The sequence below is a fragment of the Rattus norvegicus genome, chromosome 7, assembly GCF_036323735.1.
Source record: "Rattus norvegicus strain BN/NHsdMcwi chromosome 7, GRCr8, whole genome shotgun sequence".
In the NCBI taxonomy this organism is placed as follows: domain Eukaryota; kingdom Metazoa; phylum Chordata; class Mammalia; order Rodentia; family Muridae; genus Rattus; species Rattus norvegicus.
The window spans coordinates 95,649,923-95,677,806 of NC_086025.1; the positions used below are offsets into that span (position 1 = coordinate 95,649,923).

A 27,884-nucleotide genomic window follows, 5' to 3' on the forward strand; every position below is an offset into this window, starting at 1 on the left:
CCTTGATCTCAGCTGATCTTTTGGCTCTAGAGTGCTCCATAACCTCAGCTTGCTCTCTGACTGTCAGGTGCCCTATCCATGCTATATTGAGACCAGTTTCTCCTCAGGACTGATCATCTGTACTGTCAACTTGACTGGATTAAAAACTACTGTAGAGTTAATAAAGCACAGGCTTGAAAGTGTCTGTGAGGGTGTCTTCAGAGAAGAATAACTGAGTGGATAAAACCCACACTGAAGATAGGCAGTGCTATCCTTTAGGCTGTGGTCCTAAACTCCATAGAAGGGGAAAGATAGAAGCCAGCCAGCATCTTCTCTCTCTGTCTCTCTGTCCCTTTCTTTCTGCCTCAGCATGAGCTGTGCTTCATAATGCTCTTGCCACGATGGATTGACTACAAGCCAAAATGGCAACTTTCCCTTAAAGTTGTTCCAGGTACTCTTTCACAGCGAGAAGAATTAATATGGAACCCTGTAAATCTCCAATCCTGATGGTCTGAAGAAGTCCTGACCTCCTTCCCAAGCAACACTACGTCACTCTCTGGTGTATCTATCTCTCTAACCCACAGAGCCTGGGTCCAGAGAGCTGAGCTCAAACAAGGACAGATGATTGCCACGCCCCTGAACATGGAGACCTCTGCTCAGTTTTGAGATTCCACTGTGGAATCATCACCACCGTCCCTGTTCTTCCCCTCCCTGTAACCAATCATTTCCTACCTCCAATCCATCCCTGCCTACCCACTCCACCCGCCTCCTGCCTCGTGCCTCTGTGTCTGGCAACACGTTGTGCATCCTTTGAAAGGGATACACTGCTGCTCATAGCCTGCCTGGCTGTGGTGGCTGTGGAGAGGGACCGAGAATAAGCTTGTGTCCGAGGCAGCCCTCCAACTACAGCAAGGCTAGGCTGACCTTTAAATAGATGGGCTCTGAGCCATTCAGTTCCTGGAAGTTTGAAGAAAGTCAGCCTTTAAAGTGATGCGACTTGCAACCTCAGGAAAGGTCTGTGTGTTTGCAAAGGCAGTAATTTACGGCTGCTTTTGCAATTCATGATATGTGGCTGTGCAGCCTCTGGGAGCCAACATGCCAGTGTTAGGAGGGGAAAATCCTCAAGTATTTTAATATACCCCTGCTTGAAGCAAGATAAACATATGTATTGTACTTTGCGACAGAGGCGTGGTGAGGAGAAGGCAGAGGCCTGGCAAGGCATGAAAGGTCCTTTTAAGCTAAACTGTGAGGGTTTTCTTTCCTCCTTTTTTTATTTGTAAGCAAAGCTGGCATGAGTGGATGATGCTGGGCTCTACTTGGCTGGATAGAAACTAGTGGCTCTCAAGGCAGGCAGACTGCCCCATCCCTCCCTAAGCCATAAACCACCAACCTCCATCTTGCCTCGTCCCACTAGAAATGATGAAGCAGAGGTTTTCATTACCCTTGACATAGATGGAGGACTTTCTTCCAGGAAACTTTCTCCGTCTCATATCTCACCTTGCAATCACACAAAGGGAAAGGGGGGAATAAAGGTCCTTCGTATGAACTTGTAATGGGGAAATACCTGGCAGCTCACACGGACAGCCATGCTTCGAGAAAAAGGCCAAATACAGCAAAGTTGTGAGAGCTAAGGCAGGATGCTGGAATAAGACTAGAAGGAAGGAGTCTGCAGAGATGGGGGACCTGATTGTGACACTGAAATCTAGACAGTTTTGAGCTTCACTGGGTCTTGACAGATGTTAGTTACGCATCACGGTCTGTTTTACGTTTTACTTTGAAGTAGCCTCCTCCCAGGATCCTTGAGGTCGGAAGTCTATTATGAAGCACAGTGGAGTGATAAGGTTTAAGATCAGGTTCTCTGCTAACAGGGCACAAGGACCAAATGATTTTCCTGTACCTCCAACTTTCTAAAAGTTCCCTTCAGTGAAACCTCAAACAAAACTGGCTTTCAATTCTGATTTTTGGTTTGTTTGTTTTTCTTTTCTTTTCTCCTTTCTTTCTTCTTTCCTTCCTTTTTTTTTTTGAGACAGGGTTCTCTGTGTAGCTCTGATTGTCCTAGAACTCACTCTGTAGACCAGTCTGGCCTCAAACTCAGAGATCCACTTGCCTCTGCCTTCTAATTGCTGGGGTTAAAGGTGTGCACCAGCACTGCCCTCCTTCAATTCTGATTCTTCAAAGTTCATGGGGGACTGGGTTTAGCCAGAAGCCTTAAGCTTCACCTTTTGAAGAGAAGGCGCATGTGTTTGCATGTGTGTGTGCTGCAGAGTGGGGCTGCCCGTGCAACCTCTGCTGAGAATCCGCTTGCAGCTCATTCTCTCTCCCCTCTTGTACTATACCAAGGGCTGCAACCACTGAATTGACTACGTTGAATTGGTAGAGTCTGCTCAGCCTGGTTAGGGGCTGTCTGGTGCATGCAGTAGGATTGTTGGTTTTCTGATTCCCAGTCTCTCTTGCTTCTTGCGGGAGGTACCCTCATCTGTGCTCATTTCGGAGCTGTCTTGTGGACTCGAGCACTTTGTTTTTTCCCTTTACACTGCCAGGGACCCTGGCCAGACTTCACTGCAGCCTCAGGACCCTGTGTCTTTTTTGCTTTAATTCTCTGTCTTGGATAGGGTGGCGCCATGTTTTTCCTTAGGACCCGGATTGGCATGTATTGAAGGCATACTTTGTGTAGACGGAGACTGGTAGTCTGTCCTCAGAGCAGTAGCCTAACCAGTGTGTGGCAGGGCATGAAGACATGTGAGTCAGTTTTCTCCCCAGCATCGAGCCAGCGAGAATCCCCACCCAGACCTCTGCCTACCACCCTAATGCAGCTCGTGTTTACACAGGCCAGAGGTACTCCTTCTCATGTTTTTGCCAATCCCCAAATACGGCCATGGCCAGAAAGTGAGAGGGTGTCCCTTATGTAAGACTCTGTGTGCTGGTCCCCAGACAATGCCATTTCCTTGCCTGGCCATGTGTGACTGCATAACACCCCTTGACTCATTTCCTCTGGAAAACTCTGCAGGGCCGCTTTGCCCTGCTTCCTGCTTCTGTCACACAGATTCCTGGGAATACCATCTCAATGTGCTTCTTTGGGGGTCTGAGATCTGAGTGGCAGGGAGGTTGTCTGCCTCTGTACCTTCAAGATGGGTCTGGGAGAGACAGAGAGAGAAGAGATGAGTAGCCTTGGTTCAGTTTACCTTGAGGAGCTCAGATGAGGAAAGGACAAACACCAGCCTTTCTCTCAAGCTTTAAGCTGGAAATTCTGGACTATTATCTTTACGAATTCTCTAAGGTTAAAAAGTCCTTAAATGCTTCCTAAAATTATGGGGACTCCCTTCTTGGAAAGAAGAATCTAATCTTGAGGGATATGGGGAAGGTTAAAGAGCTTTTCAACTCATTTTGTTTTGAAGGCACTATGTCATGTCACCCAGGCTGGCCTCAAATTCACTGTGTAGTTAAGGGATAACCTTGCTTCATATTGTGAGAGCTGGGATTTGCAGGCATGCAACACACAGACTGCTGGCTTCATGATGTTGACTTGCGAGCTGGAGAAGCAGTGCTGGGGTAGGACTGATGGTCACTTCTGAGGCAGGCAGAGCTTGAAGCAAAGCAACATTGGAGGACTGTTTTGATCTGTTTGAGCTGCTGTACCTGCATATGCTGGGATCTCACCAGACCCTATTCAAATTTTCTTGTATTCATTTTAAGTCTTTTTCTCTCCCATTTAGAAGGAAGTAAGCTGGGTTGCTTACCAGCTGGTCAATTGCATAAATAGCAGGATATACCTTTTTTCACTGTCTTTCTTCTAGAGGTTAATTGGATGCTTATTCAGAGAACCCAGCTAGGTATAGCTCTGCCTGTCTTGTCTGTCTGTCTGTCTGCCTGCCTGCCTGCCTGTCTCTGTGTGCGTATATGTACATATGTCTGTCTTTTCTATTCTAGTTATTCTACTTTCTACTCTGGATATTCTATATATCTATTTTTCTATTCTAGATATTTCTAGATAGTATCTGTTGTGTGCTGGACTCCAAGGTAGGCATTTTCATTCATTTCTCAATATGAATTCAGCCTGCATGTGATGGATCATGTATTTTTTGTTGTAAAGAAGTAAATGAAGTTTCAAAGAGACAAAAATGCCTGGTCTCCAGTCATATAGCTTGTAGGTATCAGAATCACACAAAAGTCCACCATCTGACCTATATAGAGCTTACAAGTTGAAACAACAATGACCTAGTGACACACAGCCTGTGACCGTGTGACCTGGGAGGTACTGTATCTTGCTAAGCCTCAGTTTCTCACCTGGGAAGCATGGTAACTCCATGGGGTTACTGAGAACGTACATCAAAACCAGGCCTTTCACATGGAGGAGAAAATGTCCAGCATGTGTGCTTAGAATGTCCTACTTTGTATAAGCTTGTCCAAAAGCTCAACTCACCAACATCGTGATGCTTCTCAATGGTGTTGCTGGGTGCTGTGGCCACGAGGGCATACTGTGAGATGTGGGCAAGTGTTCAGGGTGGTGGGAGCTGAGTGAAGTGTGGCCCTAAAACAAGAATTGGGCAGCTTGCTTTTCCCAGGCAGAAAGCACTTCAGACTAGGACTCTCTCTGATCAGCTGGACACACCCCAAACCCCTTGCTTATGAAGGATGAAATATGACTGGCCCTGGTTGCTCTCTGGATCTGGATTATTGTTGTGTGAACATTCCTTGAGCTGGGCTTGGAGACATTGCTCCTTCTGCAGAAAGTCCATCCTCAAAGACCAGCCGGGACAGTGGGTGGGCTGTGTTGCCTCATTCTTTAGGGCCAGTTGTGTTCTGTCATGCACCTGGCGTACAAACAACAGGTCACACTGGAAAGGGAGTCTTACACGGAATGAAAGCCTTTGCCTCAGATTTTTGCACAGGACCATGCCTACTGTACCACCTGACTTGGCTTCACCATGCTGAGCCAGCTACCCCCCAACCAGTAACCTTTTCTCAGGCACCTTGCTGGTCCTCTTAATAACAGAGCCCCTGAGAAAAGGCACCTCTTCTCAAAGTGCACATGCACTTGGATCTTTGGAGAGTGTGACACAGAAAGTGTCAGGTAGAGGAAAACATACATGTCCAGCTCCCAACTCCCAATGTAACTACAGACCCAGTCACCTCCCTACTCTGTCCTGTCTCCTGCATCCTCCTTATGTGATTATGTTTCATTACTTGACTCCTTTTCCTTCGGATGCCCATCCTGCTTCCATGAATACACTGCACCTGCTTGCCCACCAATAGCAGCCTCACCTGCAATTCATAAGCTTGCTGGGACATCATCTAATTAATCTTTCCATATGCAAGGCAGGCCATTATCATCTGTAATTTACAGAGGTCAAACTCAGGGCTCAGAAAGGAAAGATACTTTTGATTCTCAGTAAGACTGAGGTAGTATTTGAATCCCAGATTCTTTATTACTGCAAATCATGACCCTTTATATGCTATGTCTGGCTTGCAGCTGCTCAAACATCTGTACCTGAGTTGTCTATTAGTGTCTTCTCACCCTATTCTTCCTCTGGTTCTTCTTCTAAGGCAGCTTCATCCCCTCAAGACTGAAGCCAGATGGACACCACTGGCTCTGTGTCCTCTACATATGATCTCTCTGATGGACTGCTCAAGGAATGAAGCCATATGGAGAATAAGGGTATCTTCATATAGGGGAATGGTAGGGTGAATCTGATGGCCTCTCTTGGCCCTGCCTATCATTCCAGAAACAGTGCACCCTAGTGTTTTCAGTTCAGACTTTCGGCAATGGCAGTTGTAGTCACCCATAAGCAAAATTGAAAACAGCGGTTTCCAGAAAAAGAGTGTGGCTCTTCAGTAGGCTACAGGTCCCTGAGGATGTCCCATTCTGGGATGGAGAGAGCCAACTTGTATTGTATTTCTTCTTGACTACAGATGAAGTTCCATGGTTTCAAAACCTACATCCCTTGAGCAGAGTTGTTCCAGTTGATAACGGGAAGTGCTCCCAAGTAGGGACAGTTTGAGGCTGTACAGGGAAAGCCTTACCTTGCAGTTATGTCTTATGGTTTCACAAATGCATATAGTTGAAAGCTCCTGGTAAGACAGATGGCATGAAGTCAAATTGAAGATCCCTTTGGGGTTCTGACATTTGTTTCCTTCAAGTGTTTAGAGGAAAATGACCCCTTTAAAAAGCGATGCCATTCGTTCTGGAAGTGGCAAGACAATAATGTGCAGTACAGAAGGATTTATGCTTTGTTGGACAGGAACTAAATTCCAACTCCATTTTTATTGCTTTGTCCAAGGGTCCTCCTGTGACAGGCGAATTGTTGCGTTAGAGGTGATGTCAAGGATGGAGCCGTGGGGTTGTGGGGTGCAGAAATGTCATTGACTTTTTCAATCTGTGTTGTTGAATGAGAGGCTGGAGGTGATGACTTTCCTCTCCCTGTATCCCAATAGTTACTGAGGAGGAAAGAACACCTCTTTGGTGGTACGGTCACCCATCCTGCCCTCCATCTCATTTACCAGTCATTAATGAAGGATCCTCATGTGTAGGGACTAAGTTAGGGCCATGTGCCCTATATGATATGGATGGAGCAGAGATTTTTTTTTTACCAGAAGGAACAGTGGCAGATTGGATGTGGTCTGAAGTGACTGGACAAAGGACACTTTAGAAGACATCTCAGCCAGGTAAGGATACACTAGAACTTCAATTCCTGAACATTGTGGTCCACAAAATCTGCATTTGGTTCCCAGTGGTCCACATGGCCTTTGCTCTTCTAGCCAATAGTACTTCCTAGAGTCACCTCCTGCTGCTAGATGGCGTGCTCCCAGCCAATGGGATGGTGCATGTCTAGTTAGGTGGTCCATGGGTAGAAGAGTTGACAGGAATAAGTTTCAGGCAACATCTGAGGGGTTATATATTCCTGCACCCTCCCAGGTCCTCAGAGCCTGGACGGGAGAGGTCTTCTAGGTAAAGTATCCTCCCTACTGGACACCACTTCTTTTTTTTATAATCATGGTCACTCTTTTAAGTATTCAAAATGGTAATTATGTATACGATCCCCAACTTAGATTATTTTGCTTTCTGAGTGGGAGATATTATCCTGCCACCGTGCCTATGATGGTTGCTATAAAAATTCAGTATTCAGGGGATGGGGATTTAGCTCAGTGGCAGAGCACTTGCCTAGCAAGCGCAAGGCCCTGGGATCGGTCCCCAGCTCCGAAAAAAAAAAAAAAAAAAAGAAATGAAAAAAAAATTCAGTATTTAGAAAATCTGAGTATTCAGTCCATTCATACCCAGGGAAGGTTGAACCTCATGATATAGCCAATATTCAACTTCTGATCTTCCTTGTTGCATCTGGTCAGTAGTAAACCCTCAGTGAATATTTGCTGTCCTTGTTCTCATTATGGAGATAATGTACCTTATTCTGCTGGTTTGCTGGGGTCCCAAGTCCCTGCTAAAGGATGTATGTCTGGAACACCAATGCTTATTACTTTGTTCCTGTGAATGAACACTCTGACCATGACCATGACCGTCAAGTCTCTGACTAATCGTGGCCTCCTTATGTGGGTGAATCCACGTCTTTTCCCCATCATTCTGAGTCTGGGGCCTCATGTGCCAGCCTTCCATTGTTGAGCTTTGTTTAAGTTACATGTCTTGTTCCTTTTATAAAAACACCATCGAAGAAGCAAATGCAAAGAAAGAAAGACTCATTTTAGCTCACAGTTCAAGAGTACAGTCTACCATCACAGGGGACTATGGTGACAGGAACTCACAGCTGGTCACCTTTCCTCCTCAGTCACAGGGAGAAGAATGTTGGTGCTCACTTTCCTCTCTCCTCTTGGGCTGTCTGGGACCCCCAGTTCATGTTACAGTATGGCCAATATTTAGGGTGGGCCTTCTCACCTCATTTAACCTAGTATAGATAATCTGACATAGACATGCCCAGAAGATTCTCTTTCCAGTGGTTGTAGATCAGCCGTACAATCAGTATTAAGCACTGTAAACCCCCAGCCTGGCCCTAAACATGGGTGCCATGAGACTTTTCCTCTTGGGGAAGTGGTAGTCTTCATTTTCCTAGGATCATTCCACCTTGAGGTCTTCTGTGGGACATTTTGCATCTGGGAACAGAGTAATGACTTTATTTTTCCAGTCATCCCATGTCTCAGACTCCTTCCAGGTTCATAGGCTTTGAGCATAGCCCCACCTTCCCAGTTCAGTTCTGAACATGTCTGCACAGCTTTCACTTGTCTCCCTCTAACCAGTTGTGAGATAATTGTTTCTACTTCCAGTTTGGAAGGGGCTCTTTTAAACTGTGTGTTTTAACCCGGGCCTGTTTGCCTCAGACAAGGGATAGAAATCAGTACAGTTTGGTTCCTGTGAGCTCACAACTGCCTCTTATTAACATATCCCCATTTATATATTTGTATATTGAAACTGATGCAGTACTTTTTCTCCTGTGACCTATAATGGTCCTGATGCTAGGGAGGGGGTTGGGCAGCCACCTTCTACACAGCTGCTGAGCTAGACGAGTGAGAGCACAGGGCTCTCCTATGAATGACAGTTCCGGAGTGACAGTCACTAGTACCACAGAGCTGACTCATCCCGACAGCTGGTATGTTTGTCATTTCAGGTATTGGAACCTCCAGCTTCAGCATCTTTCAATGGAAAACAAAAGTCCGTAGTGCTCAATCCATTCCGCTTTGAAGTCTAGTTATGAGTTTTTATCTATTGAAATATTGGCTGTTCTAAAACTGTCAAGTCTGTGGGTGAGATTTTATAAGCTGCCATTTTAACTGTGATTATTACTCTATCTCGGCCCTTTCTCCCAAGGTTCTGAAAGAATAGAATGTTCTATGTGGGGTTTTGGGTCTGAAGCCAGGGCATATCCCATCTGGAGATGGATGGAGATGATATCAGAGTCCTGCATTTCGGAAAGTCGTGCTTGCTGTTGGAACCATTCCCCATCCTAGCATGGGGCCTGCCTGACTCATAGTAGGCCTTCAGGAATATTGCATGAAGGGACAGATTTCTCAAGCATCCTGAATCATTTCATGGGAAGAGTTTCAACTGAACACTTCTCTGTGGTTGAGCTTTTCTGCAACTCTGCCTGTGTTAGCCATAAAAACGGTTTCTACTGAGTCTAATACCAATCAGAAAGTAGTATTTTAGTGGTTGCTAGAAAGGTTTTTCTTGTATGGCCTGAGGATTATGGAGATTTAAAGACACGTGGGGTCTGAACTAAAGCGTCTCAGTCTCCTTCTTTTTTTTTTTTCTTTTTCTTTTTTCCGGAGCTGGGGACCGATCCCAGGGCCTTGTGCTTGCTAGGCAAGCGCTCTACCACTGAGCTAAATCCCCAACCCCGCGTCTCAGCCTCCTATGGTTGACATTTTGGATAAGATAGTTCAGCATTTGGCTGCCCTGTGCATTCTAACAGTTTCCTTCACCTTCTTCCTACATAAGAAGGAAGCTCCACAACCCCCCACCCTAGTTATAACAACTCAAAATGATTTTAGACATCACCAAATGTCCCCTAATTGGGAGCAGAGAACAGTCTCCTTTTCACTGGAAACAGCAGGTTTGCGGATCTTGCGTCTCTCTTAACCTAGTGTAGTTGATTGACAGTTTTGTGTTTAAAGAAAAGTTGGCATGTACCTTAGTGTCCTGCTTTCCTCCTTGTGACTGAAGGAACCTTTTATTTTGGCTCACTGTTTGAGGGTACCATTTATTATGGCAGTGAGAACAGCTGTAGTTCTAGTGTCAGGAGGTTGAGGTGGAATCCATAGTCAAGAAGCAGAGAAGAGAGGTGAATGCTGGTACTCATCTGGATTCCCCTTTTGTTGTTGTTTTGTTTCCCCTTCTTAACATTCAACACTAGACTCCAGTTCTTGGGATGTTGCCACTTGTGTTCATGGGTGCTGGTTTCATGCCTTAGGTAGTGTTCTCTGCCAATACCCTCACAGAACACCTAGAAGTCACCTAGGAAGATGAAACAAAATCCAGTCAACATCACAATGAAGATGAATCATCACGCTTGGTTGGGGAACATGTTCATTGTCGGAAGCGAAGCTTGTGCCTGATATCTAGGATGAACACTTGAACATTTACTCAGCTTCCCGGGTGGAAAGCCATCGCACGTCCCCAGGGCTCAGGGTTACATGGAATGAAAAATAAGGAGGTTAAATATTTCATCTTCCACTAAGCTCTAGAAAATGCTGGCACTCTGTTTTTGAGTAACAGAGCATCTTTAGGAAAATGACTCTTGACTCTCATGTGAGGTTCAGTTGACATTTTGTTTCGCTGTAAAGAAGAGATTCAGGTCCTGAGATCTTTACCTGTCATAAAGCCACCTTGGCTCAGAACCTGAGCTCAGACTATGGTTTCTACATCTATTACTTACTAGCCAGGCTGAGACCTTGCCTGGATTGCATAGTCTCAGAGTGTTTGTCTATAACATGGGGGCTAATAAATACACTAACATCACACGGTTACTGTGTTAAGGATTCAGAGGGAGCTGTTGGTCTCCCTGGAGCTTGTCCAGTGCTCCTCCGATTCTAATCCCCTGGCCAAAGCTTTTCATTTTCACAGGACTCCAGTTCCATCCTGGAGAGTCAGCCTTTAGGGGAAAACAGCTTGTGGCTCTGTCCCCAGTGCTGTGGAAGAGGACTCTGGCAGCAGAAGCGGTGGTCACAGGGACAGCTGGATGCCTCATTGGTAATGGTCAGCCGGGTCCCTTTGAAGTGGTTTTAAGACCAATTTGGTAACTTGATTTGGAAAGTGGTATTGATGACTGTTAGGGCCCCGACTGCCCATTAGCTGCTGTCTGGGTTGGCAAATTGGTTTAAATGGGATGAATGAGGTCCCTTGCTCCTCAGGGCTCTTGGACAAGAGCCAGGTTCTTTGTTAGGGAAAATCTGGGTAAAAAGACAAGTGAAAAGGTTTCCTGGAGCCTGCTTTTTTTTTTTTTTAAATATGTTTTCCTGGGGGAAAGGGGGGAGGGGAGCACAAAGCCATGAGCTGATAACAAAGAGTTGGCCTGAGTGGATGGGGAAGGGGCAAGGTAGTTTAGAGGGAATGGATAGTGACCAATATCAAGGATCTTTCAAGGATGATTTATCTGTCCTCCTGTTTAGAGACACTGTGCTTACTGACCAGCTTGCTTCTTTTTCATTTCTTCTGTTTCTATCCCAGCCAGTACTGCTGGGATGAATTGCCTGCTGTTCCTTATGGGTGACAAGTGTATAAGCTTCTTGGGGGCATGCCTAGGGAGGACAGACACACTGCTGCCTCTGAGTCAGCTGAATACCCTCCATTACCCACATAGAACTGTTGAGCTGTTTCCAGAACGGCTGTTCCTGTTTGCATTCGAACTCAACAGTTGCAGAGCCCCGTGCCACACATTGATCCACGCCTCTTTTGGGCCACCATCTTGCCAGCTTGATGGGTAAGGTGCACATCTGGTTGGCTTCTTTGTTGCCAGTGGTTGGATGTTCTATTTGTGGGCATTTATTATCTGTGAGAAAGGAGCCCAGAGGCAGTGTATCTGCTCACTGCCTTCTTGCCCCACATGCTCATGAGTATTAACTAAACTTGCCACATATTTCTTATATACCAGCTATTCCACTGATTATGTTGGGTACCTGGTGTACATGACATATCTCTGGTGCCACAGATTTAAGTGGCTTTGTCACTCAAGGTAGAAAGGAAACCATAGTCCTCTTTCTTGCTTTGCTCATCATCTAGGAGAAAGTACTGACTCTTGAGGAGAGGTGAGCAAAGAGATGGGGGTGGGGGGATTGAATGAAATACTTTTTAGAAATGAAGAGAAGAGCTCTTGGTTAGTAAGCACTTGTCATGTGTTAGGCCCCGTGGGAAGAACTTAGCTTAAGGCAAGGCCATAGTAAGCCTTACATGCTCACAAAGCTGGCCTCAGTCTCTATGTTTCTTCAGTGGTCATTGTGGTGGCTGCTCTGTTTAGGTAAGCAAGACCTGGGCAGAACCACACCCTCCTCTGCCTCTGAGATGCTTTCACTAGAGCACCAGGTTCCTGGCCCTGTATGAACATCACCTGGTATAGCTCATCTCCACCAGCACAGAGAGTTAGAGTGGAATACCAATCAAAAGGAATGGACTTGATTGAGTGACACATTCTTCATGGTTCCCCATTCCTTATAGAGAGCTGAGTTCTGTCACCACAGACATTGGCAGTGTTGTTTGCATACCTTGGCAAGCAGTCTGTCCTGAGATAGAGGAATTGCCACTGAGTTATGGCTAGTAACCAGCACAGGTGAGATGGCATGCCTTGAGGTGTGGAGACCCATTCATGGTCACATGCATCTGCGGATTTCTCTGAGGATAAATATAGACCTGTGCCTCCCATTTGAAATCTGATTCTGGGTGGACGGAAGTCAAGGTTTTCTTTAGAAGCTCTGGTGTATCTGTCAGGTTTGGGAGCTTCAGGGGGAGGTGATGACTGACACACACACACACACACACACACACACACACACACACACACACCCCTACCTTAAAATGTCCTCACCTTCAATTTCAAAATGTGGCTGCAATCCCAAATAGGGTGTCTGAAAAAGTTATTTGTTTAGTGATGCCACAGGCATGGACCCTCAGCATATGTGGCTGGTACAAGAAGCAGACATTTGCTATAAAAATGCCACGAAAGAAGGCAGTTGAAGACCTTGGGGAAGATGGCCACAGCCAAGGCAGGGAGAGGGGTCTCAGGTGAAATGGACCTGGCTGATGCCTGGTTTCAAGTGAACTTGTCACCTGAGAACTATGAGGAAATGACTTTCTGTCGTTTAAAGCCTATGGTAATTTGTTACTGCTGTCCTATTCGACAAATACAGTGAGCACGAGTGAGTCCCGTTGCCTTTACAGCCATCTCCTGAGTCTCAGCTGTGAGAGGGGACCTTGCACTGTTTTGTTTATCTTAGGGATCCAAAGTAACTGGTAAGGGGCTTACTGCCCTGTTCAAAGCCCTTGTAGAAGCTGGCATGTTTCTGTGGGCCCTTCTGGGAGGAAATGCTCACATTCTCCTTTATTGCTGAGTGAGTGGACCCCAGAGCTATTGACTGACTTCCTGGCAGTGCTCAGCTGGGAAGAGGTTCAGCAGTGTAATGACCAGGATTGTTATGTTCTTTGAGGTTTCCGTACCTGACCCCTAAGTTCTGTCAACTTCAGTTCCCCAGTACCTAGACAATAGGACATACATTGAGGACAGATTCTCTGAGACAAGATCTTGTATGTTCTGGGGTGTGTGTGTGTGTGTGTGTGTGTGTGTGTGTTTCATTCCTCTTGTACTGTCACAGCTCCATCAGGCCCCTTTGCTTCTTCTGTTCTCTCTCTTCAGACCTCATCTTCATTGACATTGGCTTCCATCCCAGAACTCAGCCTGGCATGTAGACCCGCCCTGTCATCCTCACACCTCACATAGCTAAATCAACAGGGGATGGCTTTTGGGAAATGACTTGTACCTATGAATCTGTCCTTTCCTCTCCAGCTCTCTCTAATCTTTCTTTCCATACACAGTTTCCAGGGGCCCTGGCATTCTCTGCCCGTTTTAAGAAGCATCTCTCATTATTGACCAATGTCAGGCTCCAGGGAACGGAGAACAGTGCTAGCCCTGGACTTACACGGCACTACTTTCGGGAAAATGCATCACTCAGAGTGTGGGCCAGCCAAGGCACCAACCCAAGCCATCCCTGCCCGGGTGGTGGTTAGATGCACTGACCGCCTTAGGCACTGGTTAAAGACACTGCACTTTCTCTAGCCTTAGCCGATCACTCCTTTCTGATGGCTGAATTCCTGGAAAAGCTTTAAGCCATGAGACATGGATTTTTCCCTCTTCCTATATAACTGGAGCTCTTCTTTACTAAGTGCTTGTTCGCTTGTTCACTATCAGGGACTGTACTGGGCCTTTTTGACATAGCGTGTGTGTGTGTGTGTGTGTGTGTGTGTGTGTGTGTGTGTGTGTGTATACATATGGGTACCCATTTGTGTGGAGATGTTAGAGGTCTACGCTGAGAATCTCCTATAATCTTTTTCTCTGTTTTTAAAGATTTATTTATAAGACCAGGTGTGGTGGCTCACACCTTTAATTCCAGCCCTCCAGAGGCAGAGGCAGGTGGATCTCTTTGTGTTCGAGGTCAGCTGGTCTTTATAGTGTTATATCCATGAAAGCTGGGGCTATCTAGAGAAAGAGACACTCTCAAGCAAAAATGGTTTTTTAGTATTTTTAATTTTATATGTGTTGGCCTGTGTGTACACATACACACAGGTGCCCACAGAAGCCAAGAGGCACTGGATGTCCTGGAGCTGGAGTTACAGGCAATTGTAAGCTACTTGAACTTGATTTCTGGTGACTTAACTGGAATCCTCCAGAAAACTCTTAACATTTGAGTTTCAGTTCTGTATACACACCCTGCCCTGTGTCTATCCACTCACATGCTTTATTTCTTCCTTGACAAAGCATATCTTGCTGAATCTACATTCTCCTGTCTCCATTCCCCAGCACAGAGATTGTAGAAGTGCTGCCCGGCTTTTTACCTGTGTGCCGGGCATCTCAACTCTCAAGTCATCATGATTATGTGGAAAATGCTTCAGCAACTGTGCTCTCTCTTCAACAACCCCTTATCCCAGCCTTTCATCCGATGCTCCTACTAACCTGATCTGGTCCCCTTCTGACTGATTGGGATGCCAGCTCTCAGCTTGGAAGCTTGAGGAGAAAGTACCTCATCTGTATCAGGTGTCAGATGTGTCCTGGGGTAACTGAGTCAACCTGGAATGGCATGCTGCTCTTGTTGGCCCTCTGTACACAGGGAAAGACTAAGGCCTGACTCATGGGTGCCATTAGCAGCAGGCTCTATAGCCATAAAGCCATAGTACCTTGTGAGGAAGGTAAGCATGGTTTCCCCAGTGGGGCCAAACTTGGAGCCTCAGACTTCATACTGTGAGCTCTTGTAACTATTCCACATTGTCACCTATAAAGTCTAGGGTGGCACTTTTCTTAAATGAGTTCCAGGAGCTAGACGGAGTCACCATGCATACAAAGAATTTGCTTAAAGAGCTCTCTAGAGAAGATCTGACTGCAGCAGCAGTAGCAGGAGGAGGAGGAGGAGGAGGAGGAGGAGGAGGAGGAGGAGGAGGGGGAGGAGGAGGAGATAGGCTATAGTCACTCAGGAAGAGAGGACTAAAGAAGGATCAGGAAAAGACAGTCATCAACCAACTCACAGGATCCTGGCCTGGAAGACCTTCTTCCAGATATCTTCCCATAGTGCTTAGTATATAAGCCCATCATCAGGACTTGTTCTGGGGTTCTAGTCCCTTCCTAGTATACACTGTTACAGGGGAACGGCGTCTTCAGGGGCTATGGAGCCAAGATGGCTCCTGCCCACGCAGCACTTGAACAGTGCATGTAGTACTACAGAGACATGATCTCACTCCATTGAGCAATGACCTGGGAATCTAAGCCCTAGTAGGCTGAATGGGGAACTGGGGACTTCCTGAGAGAGAGGGGAAGTGTCACCCAAGGATGCTTCTACTCCATTATGCTTCTACCCCCTCATGCATTCCTAAATCCCATAGGGCTCCCTGCACAGAAATCTTCACAAGGGTATCCTTGTCATACTGAAATCTGGCAGTCACTTCAGGGGTAGATTCGTGAGTCCTGTATAGGAAGCCCAGTGTAGGTCAAGATTCATGCAGGCTTTAGTATGGTGAAAAAGCAAGGGGCAGCCCATGGAGGACTGGCACATACTAGATAGTAAGAGATCCCAGCATGGCCTTGGGGGCTCAGTAGATTCTCTCTGTACGTAAGCCAAAAGACATTTCAGAATTAATTAGCAGGGCTTGGGTATAATTCAGTGGTATATTTACCTATCAGCACTGAAACAAACACATGAATAAAGGCATTTAATAGAGGAACTCAGGGATAAAAGCCCCCGCCTTTAACAGTTACTTCCCTTAACTATGTATGCATGACCCTGGTTTGCCTCCAGAGGAACACTAGTTTGCCTATCTGTGGTCTGGAAAGCCTGTTGGCCTGCCAGGTAGGTCCTGGGTAAATCTCAAAGGCTCTCCTTACTCTGCTCCATTCCTTAGAAAAACAAAAACAAAAACAAACAAACAAAAAACTAGAATTCAGTTAGTGTTGCCGCAGCAAATTTATTTTACTATTATTTTCTAAACCAACAGCAAACAAGTTTCAAAGAAAAAAGCCTTTCCACCTGTGACGCCTGGCTTGTGAGGGATCAAAGATAAAGAAACAGATTGTAGAGTGTGCTGTGTAAGCAGCTCAGACAAGCTGCCTGGCCTCAGTAGGTCCGGGGAGACCACAAGCCTGTAGTTTCCCTGTCTCAGCAGAGAAGCAGGAACCTGTTAACCTGTCTTAGAAGCTAATAAAAAAGATCGCAATGAGATCATGTCTGTTAAAGCCCTTTGAGTTCCTGGAGCTCCCGTGCTGTAGTAACATCATCCTTACTGCTTATTCAGCAAAATTATCACCCAGCTAAGAACTTCGTTCTTCCCCTCCTTCCGGTCCCTGGTTTCCTTAAGCATTGCAGTTGATGCTTTCTTTGCATTTCAGAAAGCTGTCTTTAAGTGGATAATTATTTTAAACATTCTGTCTTAGAGCTTTATTTTGTATTGAGTCCTTTGTCTCTATTAAAGATTGTGCACTTCTGATGGCAGATAGGTCTTTTTAGCTTAGGATGAGGAACCCAGTGAGGTCACATGACTGGGAGCAGTCGGTTGTATTTGCCTCCAGGTCATGCCTTTCAGTAATCACACTTGCATTTTCTAGATTATTCTTTTCAGTGTCTGCATTTTCTCAATGAGCAAAGGAAAGGTCTGTCTGTGAGGCAGCCGCTGTTCTGGAAACTATTCTAGTGCTGGACGACTGGTGTGGTGTCCTCAGCTCAGCTCACATTTCTCCCAAACACCCTCCTTTTATCCAAGAAGAAAATTGAAGCTTGAACTCACAGTTGCAGACCTGGGAACCCAAAGCTCCTTCCCTTTGTCTGGTTTAAAAAAAAAAAAAATTCTGGGCATACACCTTCAATCCCACCAGCAGAAGCAGGTGGATCTCTATGAGTTTGAGGTCACCTTGGTCTACATTAGAGAGTCTAGACAAGAGTCTAGAGTGAGACCCTTTCTCAAAAATAAATATATAAATTGCTTGATCAATGAATAAAAGTTTTGTTGTAAATCTATTTCTTTATGCACTTCTAGATGTTCTGCCTCTTATGTGTATTGAGTGGGATTTATATTCTGGTGGTATGGGTCAAAACTGCTGGCCACGCCTCTTCTTCCCAGTACAATTCTGGTGGTCAAAGATGCACACAGCAAAGGGCAAAGCTTGTCAAGCAGGTTGCCTGCAGGACTGTGGACAAAATTCAAAGCCTGAAATAATAATCATCTTGAATGTTCTTTGGGGCTGGAAGCAAGACTACCATTGCATGCTGCACAAAAGCAAACCACAAAACGGGACGCACTAGTTCTTGGCAAGGCCCAGAAGACTTACCCATAGGGTCACACTAACCAGCCATTGCTCTTACCCTTCCACATGGGCTTTAGAATCGTCTCTGAGAATCATTCCTAGAAGTGAGAGGAGCCTGGGAAAGCTTGGATTTGAGTAACCCAAGGTTTGGCTGAAACAGTGCATCAGTGCCTGTGGTACTGGCCCAGACTTCACTCATAATTTACCTGCTACTACTGCCATTCCTTTTCTTCTACTTTCTTTTGCTTAAATTTTTTTTTTTAATTATTTCTTGTTTTTTTGTTTGTAGAGACAGGGTCTTTTAATATAGTTCTGACTGTCCTGGAGTTTGGTATGTAAATCAGGCTGGCCTCAAATGTAGAGATCTTCCTATTTCTGCCTCGTGAGTGCTGGGGTAAAGGCATACTGTACCCAACAGCATCTACCTACTTCCATGTCGTGTTGTAGTTTTCATACTTTTCAAATGGAGAGTGATCTGTCTCACATGGGTTAGCACATAGGGCTGGGGCACTGATGCTGGTCATGCCTCTCAGGTTAGCACATAGGGCTAGGGCACTGATGCTGGTCATGCCTCTCAGGTTAGCACATAGGGCTAGGGCACTGATGCTGGTCATGCCTCTCAGGTTAGCACATAGGGCTAGGGCACTGATGCTGGTCATGCCTCTCAGGTTAGCACATAGGGCTAGGGCACTGATGCTGGTCATGCCTCTCAGGTTAGCACATAGGGCTAGGGCACTGATGCTGGTCATGCCTCTCAGGTTAGCACATAGGGCTAGGGCACTGATGCTGGTCATGCCTCTCAGGTTAGCACATAGGGCTAGGGCACTGATGCTGGTCATGCCTCTCAGGTTAGCACATAGGGCTAGGGCACTGATGCTGGTCATGCCTCTCAGGTTAGCACATAGGGCTAGGGCACTGATGCTGGTCATGCCTCTCAGGTTAGCACATAGGGCTAGGGCACTGATGCTGGTCATGCCTCTCAGGTTAGCACATAGGGCTAGGGCACTGATGCTGGTCATGCCTCTCAGGTTAGCACATAGGGCTAGGGCACTGATGCTGGTCATGCCTCTCAGGTTAGCACATAGGGCTAGGGCACTGATGCTGGTCATGCCTCTCAGGTTAGCACATAGGACTTGGGCACTGATGCTGGTCATGCCGCTCTGTCTCTCTTCCTCACATTGTTTGTTGAGCCCAAGTCTTGCTAATTAGACAGGCTGGCATCCAACCTTCTGTTCCGGTGCAAGAGTGCCAGGATTACAATTATGCACTGCATACCTGGCTGAGGAGTAAGGATTGAGGCCCCTGCCGACGACACAATTTCCTCATGTAACAGTGACTGAGCTTCTTTCTCTGGCTGGGCTGTGGGGAGTCTCATCTCATATAGCACTTGAATTCTGACTGTGTTAGGTCATCCCTTCGCTGATGTCACCCATGGGCCCAGTTCTCCAGTTTTCCTGTTTTATGCTCAGAATGGCTGGAACAAAATGCATGGGGATTTATGATGCTTCTAGAGCTTAGTGAGGTGAGGTGACATGGTGCTCCGTGTCCCGGCTGAACCATATGATGTCTTTGAACAAGTCTGGATTTGGAGTTAGCATTCATAAAGAGGTCCTGAAGGTGAAGGGAAATCATCGGGATGGCCCCATCCAGTCTGACCAGCATCCTTCTTGGTTGACCACACAGAGACACTAGGGATGTTTGAACAAGAGAAGGCACCATAGGGGCTGGGGGAAGTGTCATGTACAGGCAGGCCAAGGAGAAAAAGCCTACTTCTACCTTGGGCTTAGCATTGTGAGATCTTAGATTTCTATGGCTGCAGCCCAGCCTCTGGTGCTTTGTCATGGTCCCGCAGGCCAACAAAGACATTTAGGCAGCACCAGTTGTTAAAGTCAAGCTTTCTATAGGAAATGTTTTCATTCTCATTTCAAGTGACAAAAAGAGAATCCACAAACAATAGGCTATTAGGTCAGGGTTCCAAATTACCAAGCACATTGGCCTGAAACTCTGGCGTGATATCTCACAGTCTTTATTGGCACTGTATGGTTTGGCAGCTGTAACACACCTAGTCCAAGGGCACCAAGTACCGTGTACTAGGGATCTAGGTATTTTATGCAAGAGTTAAATTTGAAGCCAGTACTCAGCTCAAAGGATGTGAATTTACTCGCTGTCTATCTTCTTTCGTTACAGCTAGTACGGGTGACTGATCTCATTCATAACCACAGCATGCCTTGAGAAATGGAAAAAAGGCATCCATCCATGCCCAAAGGAAGCCCTGTCTTTAGCAAGCAGTTTTAGACGAAGCCTTCCAATTGCTACCCTCCCAAGCCTGGAAGGAGGATCCTAAGCTCTGCTTGTTAAGACTGTAGATATAGCTGTGACTGTAGCCATGGGGAGCTGTTCCCTACTTTTACTCAGTGCCACCCAAGCCCTTGTCTAGATCAGGCCAGTGACAGCACTGGGGTAACCTAAGCATATCCTATTCTGTCTCCCATTCAGTGAGGTTGGCACAGTGAGGACTCCATTACCACCTTGTGTATTCTAGAGTGAAAGGAAGATAGCCCCAGCAGGTCATTTGCAAAATGATGGAAAATAGGTCTACCGCACAATGGAGCCAACTGTCAGTAGAAGTTTGGTTCTACTGTTGAATTTTTTTTTTTTTTTAAGAACAACTATCTCCTAGGCCCCAGGTGTTACAGCAAACACTGTTATCTTCTCCTCCTCCATTTCCTCTTCCTCCTTCTCATCATCATCATCACTGATATCACCACAATCACCAACATCATTCTTCCCAGAAGACATCAGATAGGATCATTGGAGAAATCTTATGATGTTTTAATAATTTTCAAGGAACTTTTAAACCACTGCCTGACTCTACCTTAGAAGTTAAGACAGTCTCTTAGGTTCAGAGATGTCAAACGACTGTCATTTGGTAGATCTACATTCTGTTCCTAAGCTTGGGAAAAATAAACACTTGGGATATGGACTCCTTCTCGTACTTGGGCTTCAGGTGTATTTCTATAGACCAGGGCTTCCCTCTGTCCATTCTACAGGCAAGGAGATTGAGAGCTGGGGCAGTGATGTGTCTAGGGGCCCATAGCCTACTATTCTCCTTTGTGTGCAAGAGTGTACACTGACTTCAATGACTTTGCTGTGACTGGAATTAGGCACACACAAGTGTGCTCACACAAACAGCCTCACGGGAGCTTTCAGGAAAGTGGGGTATATGGCATAATTCCCAGGTGCTCTGCTATTTCTTGTTCCTTAGGATGAAACCTCAGGGGACAGCTTGTGCTACCTAAGGACGGATACATTCTTAGGTCTTGCTCCTGGTGTCTAATTTCTTGGCACCAAGATTTCAACTGACTGATCAAAGCAGAGTGTTCCAAACAGGAGTGGGACACATATAAACCAGAGTAACTGGGACTGTATGGGTGTATATGGATATGACTGATCTGAAGGTCATGGGAGCTGTAATTCATGTTAATATAATCATTTAGCACCTTTTGTGCCAAGTTTAGAGCGCTTCCTTGCTTTCTGTTTTATTTGATCCGGGTTCTGGGGAACGCAACTGTTGTAAAAACTATGTTGTACATTGGCAAGCCTGAGGCTTAGCCTAGGAAAGTAAGACACAGAGCTACGATGAACGATGACGACGAACTTAGGACCCCCAAGTGCAAAGTACAAAGTGTGCTGGGATGTGTGGGATGACGGGCATGTGTTTTCATAGTCAAGGGTTTGCAGTTTCCCTGGTGGGAACAGTAATCAGCTAGTAGGCATGGGAGCCAAGTCCAGATTAGAGCACCTTGTACCATCTTTGTACCTCGGGAGTTGGGTACTGTGGAAACAGGAGCATTGAGGGTAGTGTATAATCTGAGACTGTATAACTTGGCTTCGTGGCAAAGATCAGAGTCTAGTGTGTGGCCAGCATTCTCATGTCCTCGTCACTTATGTTCTCAAGACTGAAGATTGGTAGGGGTGTGGTTGAGTGTGCAGGTGTTGGTGTCTCTCTGAAGGAGGAGGAGAATGGAGGAGCCACGTATAACCACAGTGATTGGTAATGCTGCGAATTGTTTCCCGAATGCTTCCCTCTAGGCATTTTCATCGTGTCAGTGCATGAAGTAGGTGTTTATGAAGACACTCCTTAACCCCTGCTCTAGACTCTGTGCATGTGGCTGTGGAAGAGGTGTGGGATTTGTCCTTAGAGAAGCCCTGGGTGTTACAGAGCCCTTGGGGAAGGAGGCAGGAATTTCCACTTTGGACTCTTCTACACACACACGTACTGTAGGAAGGTGAGGACTAGGAAGGTGAGGACTAGGAAGGTGAGGACTAGGAAGGTGAGGACTAGGAAGGTGAGGACTAGGAAGGTGAGGACTAGGAAGGTGAGGACTAGGAAGGTGAGGACTAGGAAGGTGAGGACTAGGAAGGTGAGGACTAGGAAGGTGAGAACTAGGAATGTGAGGACCTTGTCAGCACTTGGGCTATTATGTCAAGCCCTGACAGTCCCTTCTCAACTCCCAGAGGAGATCCCTACTGAGTTTCTTTCTAGGCATGGAAAGGATTTCACTGCACCTGGGCCTCAGGCTCACCTCCTCTTGTGCACGTTCGATGGCTCCCATCTTCCCCAACCAGCACAGAAGGGTCTGCTGTATCTAGCAGTTTCACCTTTTTCAGAATAATGCTTTTCCTGGAAACCTTCCCCATTCTCCTCTGTTTCACAGCCCTACCATTTTGCTACAAGGAACCATTCTAAGCAGGCCTTCTGTTGGTCTCTTTCATTTCCACCTCAGCCCTAATTACTGCAGTTTATGAGTTGTAGGAGCCACATTCCCTAAAAGGTGGCCTTATTTGTCCCAAGACCACAGCTGAAGAGTAGTTGGTAGTCAAGACTCCAGCTTTAGAGGGCAGGCTTCTATGGCCCTTCTGGTCTTCTGCCTCCTGGAGGGCTGTAGATAGGAAACACCCTTCCTGGAAAGACAACAGTTTAGAGACACTACAGATAAGGCTAGGCGTGTGTGCCTGGTCGGCCCAGAATAAAAGACTTACCAGGAGAAGTTTCTTAGGAATCCACCTTCCTGAGGTGGGCCCTGCCGATAAAGATGCCTTTGAAGTTCCGTTGGTGGTAGATAGGATCTTTGCGGCAGAGCCTGTCACCAGGGAGCCTTCTGGATGGATGTCCCCAGATAGCCAGATCAGCAGGCCAGAGATAGAGAGAAAGGACACTTATCTAGGAGGGCCTCTGCAGGACTGGCTTTGAGGTACTTCCTTCCTGTCAGCCCACTTCTGGAGTCTTTCTTCATTCTGCAGATGCAGAAACTGAGGCAGAGGTCAGCATTTAAAAAAGTCCCAATAAGAGTTGTCCTTGTCTGCAGTTACCGAGACCTCAGAATGTAGTGTTCCCTGGGACCACTTAAATTCTGGCTGAGCATAGAGAGTGCAGAGGATTTTAAGTAAAGGTGGAAGAGGATGAGTGTGACCATTTATGTGCCTGAGGTCTCTCTGCATTAGGGAGACACCATCGAGGAGGATGAAACTGGCAGTGGAGGTGAACTCGAAGGTGTAGCTTAGTGGCAGAGCACACAGCCCTGGATTGATTCCCAGCCCTGAAGAAACACACATGCACAGGAGGCTGATTGGTAGAGAAGGAGAGATAGAGGAAGGACCTGGCCTTGGACAGGCATTGGTGAATCAGAAACCCCTGATACAAGAAAATCCTCCCACAGACTACCTTCACATATGCTGAGGCACTCCCTGACTGAGGTGGGCTCTGAGAATTCAAGTGCACCCTTTTGTCCCTGATGCAGAAATGAAGTTCCCAGCAGGCTCTAGAAGAACTTTCTTGGAAGGCGAGAAGCCTGGAAATCTTTAGGGTATGCTGTGCTTGTTCTTGGAGACTTGGTGTGGGGCATGCATGCTAGCCTGGTGGCAGGCTAGATGTTCTTATGGAAGGACTGTTCTCCTGCTGCTGACAGACGCAGAGACAGTGAAGGGCTTTCCCTTGAATAGAAGGCCAGACCCGGGCCCTGGCACAGAAGGAAACCTATCCATGATCCATCCAGGCTGTGAACTGGAAACAAAAGTTTAGCTGCCAATGGTCTCGTAAAGGGGCTGGAGAAGTGATGGATCTTGGAATTCAGCCTAGAAACATTAGAATCCAGACCACTGAGTTCTCCAGATCCTGACCTCAGTCCCAATACTGGGCACAAAGGTGTTTGATCAATCTGGAGGAGGGTGTGTGCTTCACTAGGTACATTTTCTGCAGAACCACGACGTCTGCTCCTATTGAAGCAGTTGCCACAAGGCTCAGAAACCTTCACGGGCACTCTGGCAGGAGCTTACACCACAATCGCAAGATTAGGTGTAGGTACATCCCGGGTAAGGGACAGCATAGTGGTCCCTTCTTCTGAAGATGAAAACAGAGGATTTCATTCAACTCTCTATGATTCCTGTCAACGCCAGTTTCATCTCTGAAGACAGGAGATGAGCTCTTGGTAGTTCCCAAATGCCCCAAAGCCCCAAGCCACGTTATTGAAAAGTAGACTGGAAAAGACTGCCTCTTCAGCCAGAAATAAGACTGGGATGTGATCTGTACCTTGAGGTACAAATATTTTAGCAGGGCCAAAAGGAAAGTAAGGTACTTTTGGATATGACTCACCTTATCACCTCTTCGCCACCACACTTCAATGGTCAGCACACTAGCAGGCCTCCTGTTTTATAAATAAAGTTTTATTAGAATCCAACTATACCCATTCCCCTCTACTTTATCTATGTTGATTTGTTGCTTCAGAGGCAGAGTCCAGTCATGGCAGAGAGCTTGTGCCCTATAGAGTCAGGAAAGTTTCTGTCCCTTAAAGGAAAACTGGCCAGCCCATGTTGTAAACTGTTGCAGACTTCGGGCACTGGGGCTGAGCTCGTCTTCACAGAAGGTGGAGAACTCTGCATGCCATTTCTCAGTATTTCCTTGATTTTCAGAGCGTGCCAATGAGATCAGGGCCAGCAGCAGGTGAGTGCGCAGCTGGCATTCTCACCAGGTCTCCTTGACCCCATAGGCTATGCTTAGCCTGCATTCCTCTGCCAGTAGGCAGCAGCCCAGGCCCATGCTGCTGGGAGAGGCTTTTCCAGAGGGCACCTACCCCTTGGGGATCACTGGGGGAGAGTTAGGGTTAGAGAACTTGGAGAGCATGGCACATGTCCCTTCATATCTTCCCATGGAGTTTCTTCAGCCCCTGCCTGGCCGGATATATAAGTTACTTTTCTTTTGTTAAAGTACTGGGACAATATACCCAACACAAGCAAAGCGAGGGCTAGTTTTTGTCTCCCAGTTTGGTTCTCAGTGGTGGGGAAAGCAAGGAGGCAGGAGCATGAAGTAACTGGTCACATTGTATTTGCAATTCAGGGGCTGATGAATACTGGCCATCTATTTACTCTATGTTTCATTTAGTTCAGGATCCTGACCAGTGGTTCTGCTCATCTTTAGAGTGGATGTTTCTTCTTAACCTTAAACTACTTAAGTTACTAGACTTGACCCAGTCTAGAAAATCTCTCACAGACATTCTGGAAATTTGTCTCTGGGAAACAGTAGATTCTGTTATATCAGCAATTGATGGTAACCATTACACTTGGGTTTAAGGCGGGACCCCAATAGTGCTTTATGGAAGCACTGGAAGGAGGACTCTAGAAAAAGGAGATAGCCAGGCCCTTCAGGGTTGAATGCTAGAGCCCAGCTTCTAGAACCCATGCTAGCCTGCTGTGTGACCTTGGACCAGGAGCCTGACTTTCTTGGCTTCGATTTCCTCATCTGGAAAGCTAGAGCTGGTAAACCTAGCCCTGATAGTACCATGAAAGATACAGGCCTGACAACGGGTCATGTGCAGGAAACATTCTTGACACATTGCCAGGGCAGTGAGAAAACAGGCTGTTACAGGCTCAGGGGCATTTGCTGGGGACTCCTGGGAGACAAAGAGGAAAAGGAGAAGCAGTTCTTTGATAGTGTTGCCAAAGGAAAATCCCAGCAGGTGAGAGTGTCAGAGATGGGATAGCAAACTTTTCCTCACCTGGTCCGCTCTTGAGCAGGCCAGCCTTGAAGTGCTTGTCTTCTTTCATGGAACAGGGTAGGGTGTCTCCTGTGGATTATGACAGCACCACAGCATGGCAGTGGCCCCAGTGGACCTGGAAGCTGCACAAAAAGGGGCACACGGGGCAGGAGCAAATTCCATCCTTGTCACCCCTGGCATTGGTTAGGTTAGCATTGTCGCCCCTTATCCCCATGGGTAAGTCACTTCCACTGGCCTGCTTTACTACTTCAGAGAAAGTCACTGACTGAACAGTAAGGGAGTAGTTAGGGAATCTCCTACCCTTTGCCAGTTACCCACAGAGCTCTGGCTCGTTCCAAAGCAGCTATTGAACCATAGCCTAAACAAATTAAGAAGGACTCCTGCCTCCTGCACTCTTGGCCCTGGCGGTTTGGAGAGAAATCACTTTGTTTGGTATGAGTTAGATCTTCCCAGTCCAGCCGCACAATTTAATCAGCTTTAAAATATAACTATATCAGGATCCAGACCTTATAATCAGATACCATTATACGGGGAAGGACTAGACATTGGGTGTCTCTGGCAGCCACGAGGTGACTCTGATGTCCAAAAGGATGGAACTCTTGCCTCTGTGTCTGCCCTTGCTGTGTATGCCTTTGCTATATGTTATATGTAGCATGGTCTGCAAAATCTGGGGGAAGAAAAATCAGCCTCATCTGGAGACTAGAACATGAGAGCATTGGAGAGAGCTACACAAGAGGGAGAAGGCTCCAGAATTGCTGGGCTCTATGTTTGCACCCTCCATGTTCCTAGAGAAAAGGTGCTGGAAGGTCCTCATTTATGGATGGGAAGCCAATGGAGGTTTATGAGATAAATTGAATGTGCCCAAAGGCACAGAACTGATTGGCTAGGCATTAGTACTATATTTAAATTAAGTACTCACCCCTGGTTTGGCTGTTTCTGCCTGTATTTTGTACAGACAGCAGTCTGTTGGAATTCTAGGATGGTCTGGTCTCGGTTACCTTTCAGAAAAGAGGCTTAGTTTGGGTTGCTGAGTAGTGAAATCACTTCTACACCTCCCTGTAAGGTTTTGTATGAACATTCGTGGCAATCAGTTAACATCTGATCATATACAGATCTGGGTTTTTCTACTCTTATCTGAACACTGTAGGAAGCAGAGGCCTGAACTTCTCAAGCTGAGGCTATCAGAGACTGTTAGATCCACCTGTATACACTGCAGGGCTCAGTAAGCTGACGTGGCCTACATGTGACTGCACCTTCACCCACATTCTGCTTTCTCTCATTAGAGACCATGTCCTCTATCTGTAGAGGTTAGGGGACAACTTAGGAGAGTTGTCCTCAGGAATGCCATCACTTTCTTTGAAACAGCATCTCTCATTGGTCTGGAGCTCACTAATTATGTCAGATTGGCTTACCAGTGAACCGCTAAGACTCCTGCCTCTGTCTCCCTGGGGCGGGGATTATGAGTGTGTACCACCATGTCCAGCAAGATTAAGATTGCTTTCTTTGACTTGCCCTTTGATGCTTTCTGAGTTTGTCCATTTCTCATATCTCATTTTAGGGCTCTGAGACTGAGTCTCACATCTTTATTTTGTAAATCTTAAAAAATTTCATTATTTTATGTGTATGAGTGTTCTGCCTACATATATGTCTGTAATACATGTGTGCATGGTGCTTGTTTAGGTTAGAATGGGCCATCAGATTCCCTGGGGACTGGAGTTATAGCTAGGGCAGTGCTGAAAACCAAGCCCAGCTCCACTGCAAGAGCAACGCATAGCCATAACCACTACGCCAACTTTGTAGCCCATCTCTTTCACATGTTTTTGAGCATTTCCATCATCACCACCATTGCTATCAGTTATTCAGCCAACAGCACCACAATGGGATAACACTCCAAAGAAAGGAAAACCTGAGAGGGGAAGTCAATGTCCACCCACTCTGGATGGATGGGATATTATTTCAGATGTCCACTCTGTTCCGTCCATGCTTACTTATCTTTCTCATTAGAGAGCACGTTTCTCTATCTGTGTCATGGAGATAGAGAGTTTCTGGTTGTTTTTCATCCAATCATGCTTATATCGTAAACTGTTCATTATTTCTATTAAAGCACTGTACAATGCTCATTTCTATCAGTGCGTCATGGTTGGTGAAGCTGATAGATCATATTTAAAACCAGTTGGCAATCATGGGACTCCAGTGTATTCTTACGTCTGGGGTTGGGGAACTGTGCACCTCTTTGCATGTAACTTTCCTCTTCTTGGAAATCATTTGGACACATTCTCAGCAGAAGGCTTATTGAGTCAAAGGCCACAGTTTATAACTCTTGACCTATATTGCCAAATTACTTTAGATAGGGTTGTTTACACGG

At 46.3% G+C, this 27,884-nt stretch overlaps 2 long non-coding RNA genes across 3 annotated transcripts in view; one reads left to right on the forward strand and one right to left on the reverse strand.

Moving 5' to 3' along the window:
* Positions 1-27,884, forward strand: part of Pvt1 (Pvt1 oncogene) — a 223,391-nt gene that overhangs the window by 104,007 nt on the left and 91,500 nt on the right. The window lies entirely within an intron of this gene.
* On the reverse strand, positions 718-27,884 carry LOC120093674 (uncharacterized). Of its 2 annotated transcripts, none has more exons than XR_005487211.2 (5): positions 26,439-27,872; positions 25,520-25,588; positions 24,121-24,172; positions 22,512-22,630; positions 718-9,934 (listed from the first exon to the last, which is right to left on the reverse strand). It is a non-coding gene; the product is annotated as an uncharacterized LOC120093674 (long non-coding RNA). The 2 variants fall into 2 exon arrangements; XR_005487212.2 differs by lacking the exon at positions 718-9,934 and adding an exon at positions 22,226-22,433 and having other exon boundaries at positions 26,439-27,884.